The sequence below is a fragment of the Phalangium opilio genome, unplaced genomic scaffold, assembly GCF_054372755.1.
Source record: "Phalangium opilio isolate 3A_F unplaced genomic scaffold, DU_Popi_V2 ptg000087l_1, whole genome shotgun sequence".
In the NCBI taxonomy this organism is placed as follows: domain Eukaryota; kingdom Metazoa; phylum Arthropoda; class Arachnida; order Opiliones; family Phalangiidae; genus Phalangium; species Phalangium opilio.
Window position 1 is genome coordinate 546,499 of NW_028324192.1, and position 12,233 is coordinate 558,731.

The following is a 12,233-nucleotide window of genomic DNA, read 5'->3' on the forward strand; positions in this document are numbered from 1 at the left end:
TCGAACCGTGGTAGATACATGTTTTGACCATCCTGATTAGACATAATAATAAGGTAGATCTCTTCGAAAACTGAGAATAGCCAAGTATCTATGGAGTAGTGGTTATCACGTCCGCTTTAAACGCAGAAGGTCCCAGGTTCGAGACGTGGTAGATACATGTCTTTACCATCGTGATTAGACATAATAATAAAGTAGATCTCTTCGAAATCTCAGAATAACCAAGTATTTATAGTGTAGTGGTTATCACGTCCGCTTTACACGCGGAAGGTCCCAGGTTCGAGCCCTGGTAGATACATATTTTTACCATCGTGATTAGACAATAATAAGGTAGATCTCTCCGAAAGCTCAAAATAACCAAGTATATATGGTGTAGTAGTTATCACGTCCGCTTTACATGCGGAATATCTCAGGTTCGAGCAATGATAGATACTTGTTTTGACCATCGTGATTAGACATAGTAATAAGGTAGATCTCTTCGTAAACCGATAATAACCAAGTATCTTTGGTGTAGTGTTTATCACGTCCGCCTAACACGCGGAAGGTTCCAGGTTCGAGCCGTGGTAGATACATGTCTTTAACATCGTGATTAGACATAATAATAAAGTAGATCTCTTCGAAAACTCAGAATGACCAAGTATCTATGGTGTAGTGGTTATCACGTCCGCCTAACTCGCGGAAGGTCGCAGGTTCGAGCCATGGTAGATACATATTTTTACCATCGTGATTGGACATAATAATAAAGTAGATCTCTTCGAAATCTCAGAATAACCAAGTATTTATGGTGTAGTGGTTATCACGTACGCCAAACACGCGGAAGGTCCCAGGTTCGAGCACTGGTGGATACATGTTTTCAATATCGTGATTGGACATAATAATAAGGTAGATCTCTCCGAAAGCTCAGAATAACCAAGTATCTATGGTGTAGTGGTTATCACATCCGGCTAACGAGCGGAAGGTCCCAGGTTCGACCCGTGGTAGATACATGTTTTGACCATCGTGATTAAACATAATAATAAGCTAGATCTCTTCGAAAACTGATAATAACCAAGTATCTATGGTGCAGTGGTTATCACGTCCGGCTAACACGCGGAAGGTCCGGGGTTCGAGCCGTGGTAGATACATGTTTTGACCATCGTGATTAGACATGATAATAAGGTAGATCTCTTCGAAAACTTATAATAACCAAGTATCTATGGTGCAGTGGTTGTCACTTCTAACTGGCGGAAGGTCCCAGGATCGAGCCCTGGTAGGTACATGTTTTGACCATCGTGATTGGACATAATAATAAGCTTGATCTCTTGGAAAAATCTGTGTGTCAACGTATCTATGGTGTAGTGGTTTTCACGTCCGCTTAACGAGCGGAAGGTCGCAGGTTCGAGCCGTGGTAGATACATGTTTTGATCATCGTGATTAGACATAATAATAAGGTAGATCTCTTCGAAAACTGATAATAACTAAGTATCTATGGTGCAGTGGTTGTCACTTCTAACTCGCGGAAGGTCCCAGGATCGAGCCCTGGTAGATACATGTTTTGACCATCGTGATTGGACATAATAATAAGCTGGATCTCTTGGAAAAATCTGTGTGACAACGTATCTATGGTGTAGTGGTTATCACGTCCGCCTAACGAGCGGAAGGTCCCAGGTTCGAGCCGTGGTAAATACATGTTTTGACCATCGTGATTAGACATAATAATAAGGTAGATCTCTTCGAAAACTGAGAATAACCAAGTATCTATGTTGTAGTGGTTGTCACGTCTAACTCGCGGAAGGTCCCAGGTTCGAGCCGTGGTAGATACATGTCTTTACCATCGTGATTAGTCATAATAATAAAGTAGATCTCTTCGAAAACTCAGAATAACCAAGTATTTATGGTGTAGTGGTTATCACGTACGCCAAACACGCGGAAGGTCCCAGGTTCGAGCACTGGTGGATACATGTTTTGACCATCTTGATTAGACATAATAATAAGGTTGATCTCTTCGAAAACTCAGAATAACCAAGTATCTATGGTGAAGTGGTTATCACGTTCGCTTTACACGCGGAAGGTCCCAGGTTCGAGACATGGTTGATACATATTTTTACCTTCGTGATTGGACATAATAATAAGGTAGATCTCTTCGAAAACTGAGAATAACCAAGTATTCTACAGGGCCGGTAGGCCCTTGTAGATATGACTTGATACCCGTTTGTAATGCTAAACGAAAAAATCACCTTTTTAGGGTTAGCGTCCCATAGAAAAAGCATTACATTTTACCCGGTTTTTTGGGGAAATTGTCATAGGCGATACGGAAAAACTACAGCGAAGTTAGTTTTCGGAATACTTTCAAATTAACAAGCATTCACTAAATGAGAAACTTACTTGTTTAGTTTTTAAATAAATGAAGTCTAATTTTTGTAATTTAACTAATTAATTATGCCTCGAATTCCTTATTTCATAGCAGACGACAGTTAGAAAGTTTATTTCATTGCAGACGACAGTAAGGCAACGCTAATTAATGTTTTGATATTTCATCCGAGCTTTAACACCTTTATTTAGATTTTCTAATGAACTATAACGCCCTTAAAAACCAATACTTTGTTATCAGGTCCAATTTTCGTCTAAAAAAGTAATTCAGGTAAATAATTACAGTTAATAGAGTTTTTAACTCCGCCCATACATAACGGATTGTACATCCCTTTAAGACAGTGGTGTTTACGTAAGCGCAGTTAATTCAACACTTTTATATGAGGTATACAGGGTTTCACTATTTTTTAATTATATATTAATTTTATTTTGGCTATTCTCAGTGAGCATTCACATGTTTGAACGCAATTTCGGATTTTTGTGGTCTCCCAAGTCTCCAAAACTGTAAGTTTAACATTTTAGGGCAAATTATTATAATAATCAAGAATATGTATAGATCATCAAGGGTATAAATAGGCAACCTAAGACCCATTTGATTTATGATGTGATAGATCATGTTTGGTTTAGATACAGGGTTAAGCTTATGTTGGGCTAGGTTGTTATGAGCGGCTAAATGTTGACCTGTTTTTGGAATTATTAAGTTTTATAAACTGAATATATTTCCCCTTCTCCAAAATTATACTAAATTGGTTTTGTTTTTACCCCTGATTATTGCTAATTATCTTGTTTATTGCCACAAATTTTCTAAAAAAATGGTATTTTAGTTTCTTTCTACCCTTAAAAGAGGCGCACTTTTAGCCATTCGTAGGTTGCCTTTCTTTTAGCCATAATCAATGCACCCATGATCTTCTTAAAGGGAATTTACATAGGCTGATTGCAAGAATGATTTTACAGACAGCTTCTTAAATAGATTATAGCACATAACTTTTTTTTGTAAAGTTTAACACACGTAACTTTCTCAACACACTTATTTTAGAAGTAAACAGTTCTACGAAATTAAATAGTTAATAATTTTACGATTTTGAAAAGGCTATTAATTTTAATTAATACTCACTAATATCTCGTGCCATCATTATCAATAATGTATCACAAACCAAAGACGATTTCGATTTATATTTTATTCAAAACCGCTAACTAATAGCATTTTTGGTTCCTTAGATAATAGGGACGAGAAATGACCCTTTTCAGCCTGTTAAGAGTTGACTACCGCCTTAAGACTGAAGTGACAGATATTATACAAAAACGTCTTTGTTTGGACCAAGACCGAAAAACCAACGATATGAGTGAGGTTTATCAATTGACTGAAGTTTCAGATATTTAAATTTTTCTTTAAGTATTTTAGTAGTTTAATCCTTAATCACTATTTAATTCAATCAACTGATTTTACTCTTAATCGATCTATTCCCTCTAAATTTATTCAAAAAATTGCATATCTCCGCTTTTTCATGAACAATTCCATTTTCCGAAAACATTTTATCATGAAGTTAATCATTTTGAAGGGATTTCGTATCGATGTTCCTTAACTTGTAAGCACCTTGACGGACATTGGTTTAAATATTAGTGGCTTGAGAAATTTTCAAGTTTGCACCAAAAAAGGTTTTTTCAACGGTTACAAGTTGTTGAGAAGACTGATATTCGATAAAATATGATCAAGAGTAATTTATTTTGCTCGGACTAATAAAGTAATGTCGTTTACCAAAGGAAAAGGAACAACTTTTGTCCCATGTGGTTGGTTTTAGTAGGTAGCTCGCCTTTCATGGACTGGAAAAATATTATATAAGCATAAAAATAACCAAAGGTTAGTGTAAAGATTCCATAAAAGAAACATTTCTCAGTACTGTACAATGTCATTTTATTATTTATTTTCACACTAAACGAGTTATGATATAAAATTTTTCAGTCATCCCTGCTTGCAGTGTATGGGTGCTCTTCTTAGAAATTCAGTGGAATATTTCAAATATTAATTTTTGATCCCTCTAAACGTACTCCCTTCAAAATGATTAACTTCATGATAAAATGTTTTCGGAAAATGGAATTGTTCTTGAAAAAGCGGAGATATGCAATTTTTTGAATAAATTTAGAGGGAATAGATCGATTAAGAGTAAAATCAGTTGATTGAATTAAATAGTGATTAAGGATTAAACTACTAAAATACTTAAAGAAAAATTTAATCTATGTTGTAGTGGTTGTCACGTCTAACTCGCGGAAGGTCCCAGGTTCGAGCCGTGGTAGATACATGTCTTTACCATCGTGATTAGTCATAATAATAAAGTAGATCTCTTCGAAAACTCAGAATAACCAAGTATTTATGGTGTAGTGGTTATCACGTACGCCAAACACGCGGAAGGTCCCAGGTTCGAGCACTGGTGGATACATGTTTTCACCATCTTGATTAGACATAATAATAAGGTTGATCTCTTCGAAAACTCAGAATAACCAAGTATCTATGGTGTAGTGGTTATCACGTTCGCTTTACACGCGGAAGGTCCCAGATTCGAGACATGGTTGATACATATTTTTACCTTCGTGATTGGACATAATAATAAGGTAGATCTCTTCGAAAACTGAGAATAACCAAGTATCTATGTTGTAGTGGTTGTCACGTCTAACTCGCGGAAGGTCCCAGGATCGAGCCCTGGTTGATACATGTTTTGACCATCGTGATTGGACATAATAATAAGCTAGATCTCTTGGAAAAATGTGGTGCCAGCATCGTGTCAGATGGCACCAGTAAATATGGCGTCAATGAATCAGAATCTGAATGGTAGAGGATAAGTTGATGTTGGAAATATCCTTAGTAATGCAGGTCATGATATTCTTATTCCAAGATTCAATTTCCCGTCCCGTGGCCAGGTAGACGATACCGAGAAGAAAAGCGGTATTGTGGGCTTCCACGCGTATCCATACATGATCTTCACATTCCAAAAGCTTGACGCATTTCAGCTTGTCGGAAAAGAGAAAACCGACTCCACCGCCCTTCTTAGCCGCTCCCATACGATTGACCCCAATCCACCCAAAGCCCGGTGAAATTTCTGGTACTTCATCGTTCCGCAAATGAGTTTCCGTGAGGCAAAAACCAGGTATTGAGTTTTCGATCATTTGATTTTCCAATTCCGCCCACAATTCTCGCCTCCTACCTCCTTGTATATTTAACAGTCCAATTTGTAATGATTTGTCTTTTGGTTTTAACTTTCTACGTTTACGCCATGCCGTTCGCCGCCATTAGTTTTGCTGCTGCACCAATGATCATTCTTGCCCCCCGGAGGCTGCGCCTTCACGGGCTTTCTTGCGTCGATCGAAAAATAGTTTTCTCTCCCACTGTTCCCGTCTAGTGAGATCCGGCTTAATGTATATGTATATGTATGTATGTATGTTGTCCTTCAAAAGTTTCGACCTGCTGAGTACCAACTGTCTCATCTCTCTGTTTTCCAGGACGACTTTGATAGGCCGGGGAGGGTTACCTTTACCCCGGAAGCGTTCACAGTCTGTACCTTAATTGGGGTCGCCTCGAGCCCTAGGGTTTCAGTCAACCATGTACTCATTCTCTAAGAGTTCTCAATGTCATTCGATGGCATTCCAAAGAGTATGATGTTCGTCGCTCTGTCAGTTTTCTCGCGTACCTCCATAAGTACTTTCTTAACAGTGTTATGAGTGCAACCAGCACTAGGCGTATCCATTAGTTCCTCACGAAATTTCTGTAACTCTGCTAAGGGAGCTGCTAGATCTTCCTTCAATTTTGTAACCTCGTCTCTAGGTTTTGCTAGTTCCTCTCGTAGTTTCTTTATTTCCGAATTTGTAGCATTGAACTCATCCGCTATGTGGTCAAACGTAGTTTGAATCCCGGTCATTTCCTGCTGAATCTTATCAGTGACCAGCTGGTCACAGTGCGCCATCAGCATTGTTTGAAGACTCGTAAACTTGGCGGAGATGTCCGTACTTATTTCCTCGCGAAAGGTAGCCAGTTTAGCTTCAACCACTGACCCCAGTTCCATTTTCATCATCGTACTCAAAGATTGCAATAAGGAATCATTATCACGACTTGTAGCCAACTTCGGTTGTGTCAGAGGAGAAGAGTTGCCAGCAGACGATGATTTGGACTGTTTAGAGGTATTTGCGGTGTCTTAGGACCCTCTGATTTATTCGTAGCCGAAGTATTTAGCTTGCTGTTCCATTGAGACTTCCAACGGGTTGTTATATCCGACATAATGAATGATATAATGGGTGATGTAGCGAAAAGTTTGATATTGTTAAAAAAACTGCTAGAGCCAACTTGCAGGGGTATTTACCCGCTATACGTCGGTGTTTTAAAAGTAAAAAAAAAATTCAAATATTACATGCAGAGAAAAAAACTTCCATGGGCAAGCCGCCATTCTGAATAATTTCCCTCACGCCACGAGACATCGCTAGAGGCATGAGCGGGTTTGCTAGCCTCTAACACGCAGTGAGCTTGGGCTGCCCTCTAGTGGTGTTTCGTGGCAGGAGAGAAATTATTCAGAATGGCGGCTTGCCCCTGGAAGTTTGTTTCTCTGTTTGTAATATTAGAATTGGTCTATATATACAGCCTGAACAATAAAGCGGTTCCACCTAATAGACCCCATAATTTCTTGATACAAATGTTAGTATGGATAACGTTTTATTTATATTTTGTAACTTAAATAACGGGCCCCACGTTTTTCGCGCAAATTATTGAGCGTGTAGGGTGCCCTTTACAACGACGCGCTACCATTAGTCGTAATATTAATTTCAAATTGGAGATTTTCTGTGCATGAACAAATATTACTTTAAACTTAGAGGAGATAACGTATAGCCTTAGGGTATCGTCATAACGAGTGTTAGAGGTAGAGCAAAGAGAATGTAAACACCAGGAGTAGCAGGCAGGACTGAAGAGATCTCGCTTTGAATGTTTTTATGTAAGCTTTCAAAATTCTCCGAGTGTCGAAGACGGAGAAAAATAAAAATTTAAATGACTATTAAATTTTCTAGAACTCTAATTTTTATTTAAATTGTAATAAAACAAGTATCTGCAATTTAATAATATTTATTATCGCACCTTTTCCTATAGCATGTTTAAGAGATTTTTCGATATAAAGTTAAATTTGACGTCACGCATGAAAGTACCCCTTCCTTTCCACTGTCACCGACCGTAGAAATCCCTCCCCCCTCAAAAATGTGACGTACTATAGGCCTAAATGCCTATATTTGATTTATTCACGAAAGAAATGAATAAATTCATTGCATTAACGTTATTAAAAATATGTCAGTTATTCTTTCTTAATTCTGTTGCTTAGGGTATAAACCGTTGGCCGTTATTATTTTGTATCACATATTTAATCTTTTCTAATTCACACTTGTATGTAGACTCATTTTTAATGTCAATCCTTTGAAATAATAATCTTTAACACGTTTTTTTATTATAAAATGTATGTAATATTTATTCTTTAAGCCATTTTAATAATCACTAATAATAATCTTTGCTTTTAGTGTGCCGACAGACCGCCCTCTGTGAGGGGAGTATCACTAGGCGTAATCAGAGTAGCTGAGAGTACACGCTGTAACAATACTAAAAGGATTCATCCGCCATCCGCAAGTGAGTGGCCCTTCAAACTGTCCAGTAATCGCTTCGTTGATTTTGGTGTAGGACCAAGAACATTCTTAATTATCTTCACTCTAAATTACAAATCAATTTAACTGCTAATTTACCGTAATTTGGCTAATTTCCAAGTACATTCCAATTTTTCCACCACAATGTTCGCCGTGTTATTCGATATATCGCGAGTATCGATTGACGAGAGTATTGATTGACCCCTCCCTGTCACGGACCGCCACGAATGTAAAAATTCCTCCCTCTCCCTAAGAATGTGACGCAATTTATTGCAAATTGTTTGAATTGATTTATTCAGGAAAGAAATGAATAAATTCATTGCATTAACGTTATTAAAAACTGTATTCTTTCTTAATACAGTTGCTTAGGTTATAAACCGTAACACGTTAACTTTTTTGTATCACAGATTTACGCTTCGCTAATTCACACTAGTATGTAGACGTAATTTTTATGTCAATCCTTGGAAATAATTATTTTTAACACGTGTTTTTATTTAAAAAATATAAATATAATTTTTATTCTTTAAAGGGAGGGTGAAGAGGAACTTAAAGTGTTTTTTATCGATTTTTCTACTAATTATAATTATAAGACCAGTGAAACGTCCAGCAAATATCTCCGAATGATTTTAAAATTCAAATTAGGTTCTGATTTTATGGATAATTTTAAATAAGGACCCCGACCAATCGCGTAACGCCCCGTCTTCCTGCTAACAAAATTTCCATTGCACGCTCTACATCTCGCGCCACGATTGTCACATCGCGAGCAACTTTTATCAAATCTCGCTCTAAATTTCATTCAGCATGGAGCGTGCCACGGGAATTTTGATAACAAGAAGATAGGGCGTTACACTATTGGTGGGAGGTCCTTATTTCAAATTATCCATAAAATCTGAACCTAGTTAATTATTTCAGCGCTAAACAATAACAAATCTCAATATTACTTGTCAATTTACCGTTATCACAAGTTTCAGACTATCAGGCAGACGATGCTTCATACTACCCAAAAGCCAATCACCTTTATAGGTCTACAAATTAATTTGGCAGACCCACCAATCAACCGAAAGTCACTTTCAAACTAATTATTACTGAATTTTAATTTGAAATTCAAATAGATTTAATTCGAAATTCAAATAGATTTAATTCATGATATCGTTTTGGCGAAATAATTAACGTCATCTTTAAATTTGGATCTGGTTAATTTTATTAATTTTTAGTTATTTTTAAATTAAAATAATTGTTTCGGTAAAATTATAAGAATTAGTAAATGAAACATAAAGAATGATAAAACATGTTAAACAAAAATATATAGAATTGTACAATTTTTTTTAAATTAAAATAATTGTTTCGGTAAAATTATAAGAATTATTAAATGAAACATAAAGAATGATAAAACATGTTAAACAAATATATATAGAATTGTACAATTTTTTTAAATTAAAATAATTGTTTCGGTTAAATTATAAGAATTATTAAATGAAACATAAAGAATGATAAAACATGTTAAACAAATATATATAGAATTGTACCATTTTTTTCATATCTTTGAAAAACTAGAATATGATACACATCCCGAAAAAAGTTTATATAAGCCGGTAATTCTGGTTATTGTTTATCCCTGTTCAATTTTAAAGTCTCGCATATCTTCTTACCCAGTCAATTGCAGATTCCAAAAGTTTATCATATGCCCAAGTCTTATTTTTTTTAACCAAATCTCCCCATATGTACGTTTACTTCGTCTTAAACTAAACATAAATACTCACTTTTTCGTTACACAAATGCAAGAATGTAACGAAAGCTGTAGGCACACTGAGATTTTTAACGGTCTCATCGGACACATGCTTTGGAGTTTCCTTGTATAAATGCGTAAACATCATTGGTTCTGGCATTACTTCCGCATTTTCTTCCTAACCAAATCAATTTTATCATTAACCTTGCAATTTAATTGAAAATTACCAGAAGTAAGATGAGTCAAGAAGTAAAGTGCTCTAGCATTGGTAGTAGATCCTGGCACTAGTGAACAAATTTGAAGATTTTATGCCGCTTCCATCGCGCCTACATTAGAGAGAAAAAAATTGGTCGAGTTCCAAAAAAAATTCCTATCCCCTTCCCCTCAACCTAAAGCCACGGAACAAGGACGCGGGTGCTTGAATCTAGTTTGGCCGTCTACCGCCACGAGCGCCTCACTTTTTGGAGGGAAAATTCAGAACCAGCTACCAAAGGGCCAACCGTTGGTGTGTTATCAAGAGTATTCACTTTCACCAAGTGATGAATTTGGTTAGCTCAGTACTTCTAGTCTCATCTTACTTCTGAAATTACTAATATAAGTACAGATTTGGAGAGCACGGTCCACATGGCTCTTTTTATCTTCTTAGCGTCAATTTTTGTCGATGTTTTCGCATAAGCAATGATTGGTTTACCAATCTATAATTAAAGTTGATCATTTAAATTAAATAAATTGAAAATTTTACAGCCTCACTTTTGAAAGTATTTAAGGCATCTTATTTGTTTTGTAATTGCTTTAATTTATATTTTAACTTACATTCTCTGCTGAGAGTCTGACACATTCTGCGTAATGCTCAGATAACTCCTCGTTAGACAAACCTGATAAGGCCGTTATAAAAGGCCTATAATAAAAACATGTTTTTTTTACCAATTTAACTTACAACGTTCAAGAATTGCCGCACTTACCTTCCTAAAGAAGTAGATGGGTTAGTAAGGTTTTTTTCCTGATTGTCTAGGAGCTTTCACTGCCTTCGCATAATCCTTTCTCTCTCATCATCATTTTCTTCCAGTGAAACGTTTAACATCGAGTTTCCGTTCGGGCTTTCCATTAGGGATTGTCTACCAACGAGGCTTAGTCTACCTTTACGGTTTCTTCCAACAATAGGTGTGGAAAGACTATTGAACACGGCGTTTAATGGTCTTAGATTTGATTAAATGAGAGACCCTTTTTGCATTACAATCAAATCAAGAAAAGATTTCCAGTTTATTAGGGAGAAGGTATAAGATGTCTAAGTATTCGCGCGCCATAGTCCCTGCAGTACCCCTTTCAAAATACAAGGGGGACGTAAAAGGAGGCCACCCATGAACGCTGTATCTCTAAAGGGACTGGTAAAAGGAATAGATTTTTCTCTATAGCACGTTTGCTTTGTAGAAAAATAAATAAAAAAAACGGGTACGGCCAAGGTCGTTTAAATTTCTTTTCAATAGGTTTATTCAGAATCACAAGAGACCGAATGGCCTTGAGTGTTCCTAAATTCACTACCCCCGTCCCTTCCCCCGACGCTATGCTAGAGAGGACTCGGTTTGTACAGTGGAAGGCGGGCGTTTTCCGGTCCCATTAGAGATCCAGCGTTCATGGGCCACCGGGCTATTTCGCCTCTCCTCAGTCGGAAAATATGACTGTAATTTTCGTCACTCGCGTCGCGCTGACGTGAGTTTTCAAGAACCAATGAGATACTGGTTGTAATTTAGAGGCGGTGGGGATTAACTCCGGACCTACTATACGTTTGGACTGGAGATAAAGAGCTGGAAATTTGGCGCGAATTAATACCTTCTCCCTATAAACTAGATATCACTTCTTGATTAAACTATAATATTTACTGTGTATTTATGGCGTCGAATAATAGCTGCTTGACGTAAAGGTACTAAGGTCCTCTTATGGTTTCCCCATAAACTTTTCAAAAATCCAGAATTAAATTCAAATTTACTACCAGATCTAACGTGCATTCACTGTCGACAGTGTATAGTAAATAGAATTTTGCTTAAACTTCGTTAATTCGACTTGTAAATGAAGAATGGCAATTTGTAATTTTCAATTTCAACTACTCGAGAGAGAAAGCAATGTTGCCAACTGCTTTTTCAAAAATGTCGAGATTAATTTTTTTGGTTTTTTTAAGTTTTTATCAAAATAAATAAACTACGCTTTTCCCCCCTTCCCTGCTAAATTTCGCCAACTTGCGTTTGTAATGGGTATCATAAGTTCATAAGATATGTTGGCCATAAGTTTGTCACTGGTTAATAAAAAGCTTGAAAGTTGAAACTTCATAGATTCTCGTAAAGCGACGACTGGAGTGGCACTGACGAAGGCTTAGTATGGACTAAATAGGAAGATGGATTGCAAAACTAACTGAGTGTAGTCAATTCTCGCTTGTGGTTCTCGAACAAGCTCGAGCTGTTAGTCTCTAGCATTACGAATATAGGAAGTGTCATACTTATGAACAAAT

General features: G+C 36.8%; 1 non-coding gene across 1 annotated transcript; it reads left to right on the forward strand.

Annotated features, from left to right (window-relative positions):
• The first annotated feature begins 222 nt into the window (after positions 1 to 222).
• TRNAV-UAC (transfer RNA valine (anticodon UAC)) lies at positions 223 to 295 on the forward strand. The gene has a single exon. It is a non-coding gene; the product is annotated as a tRNA-Val (tRNA).
• The last annotated feature ends 11,938 nt before the right edge of the window (positions 296 to 12,233 follow it).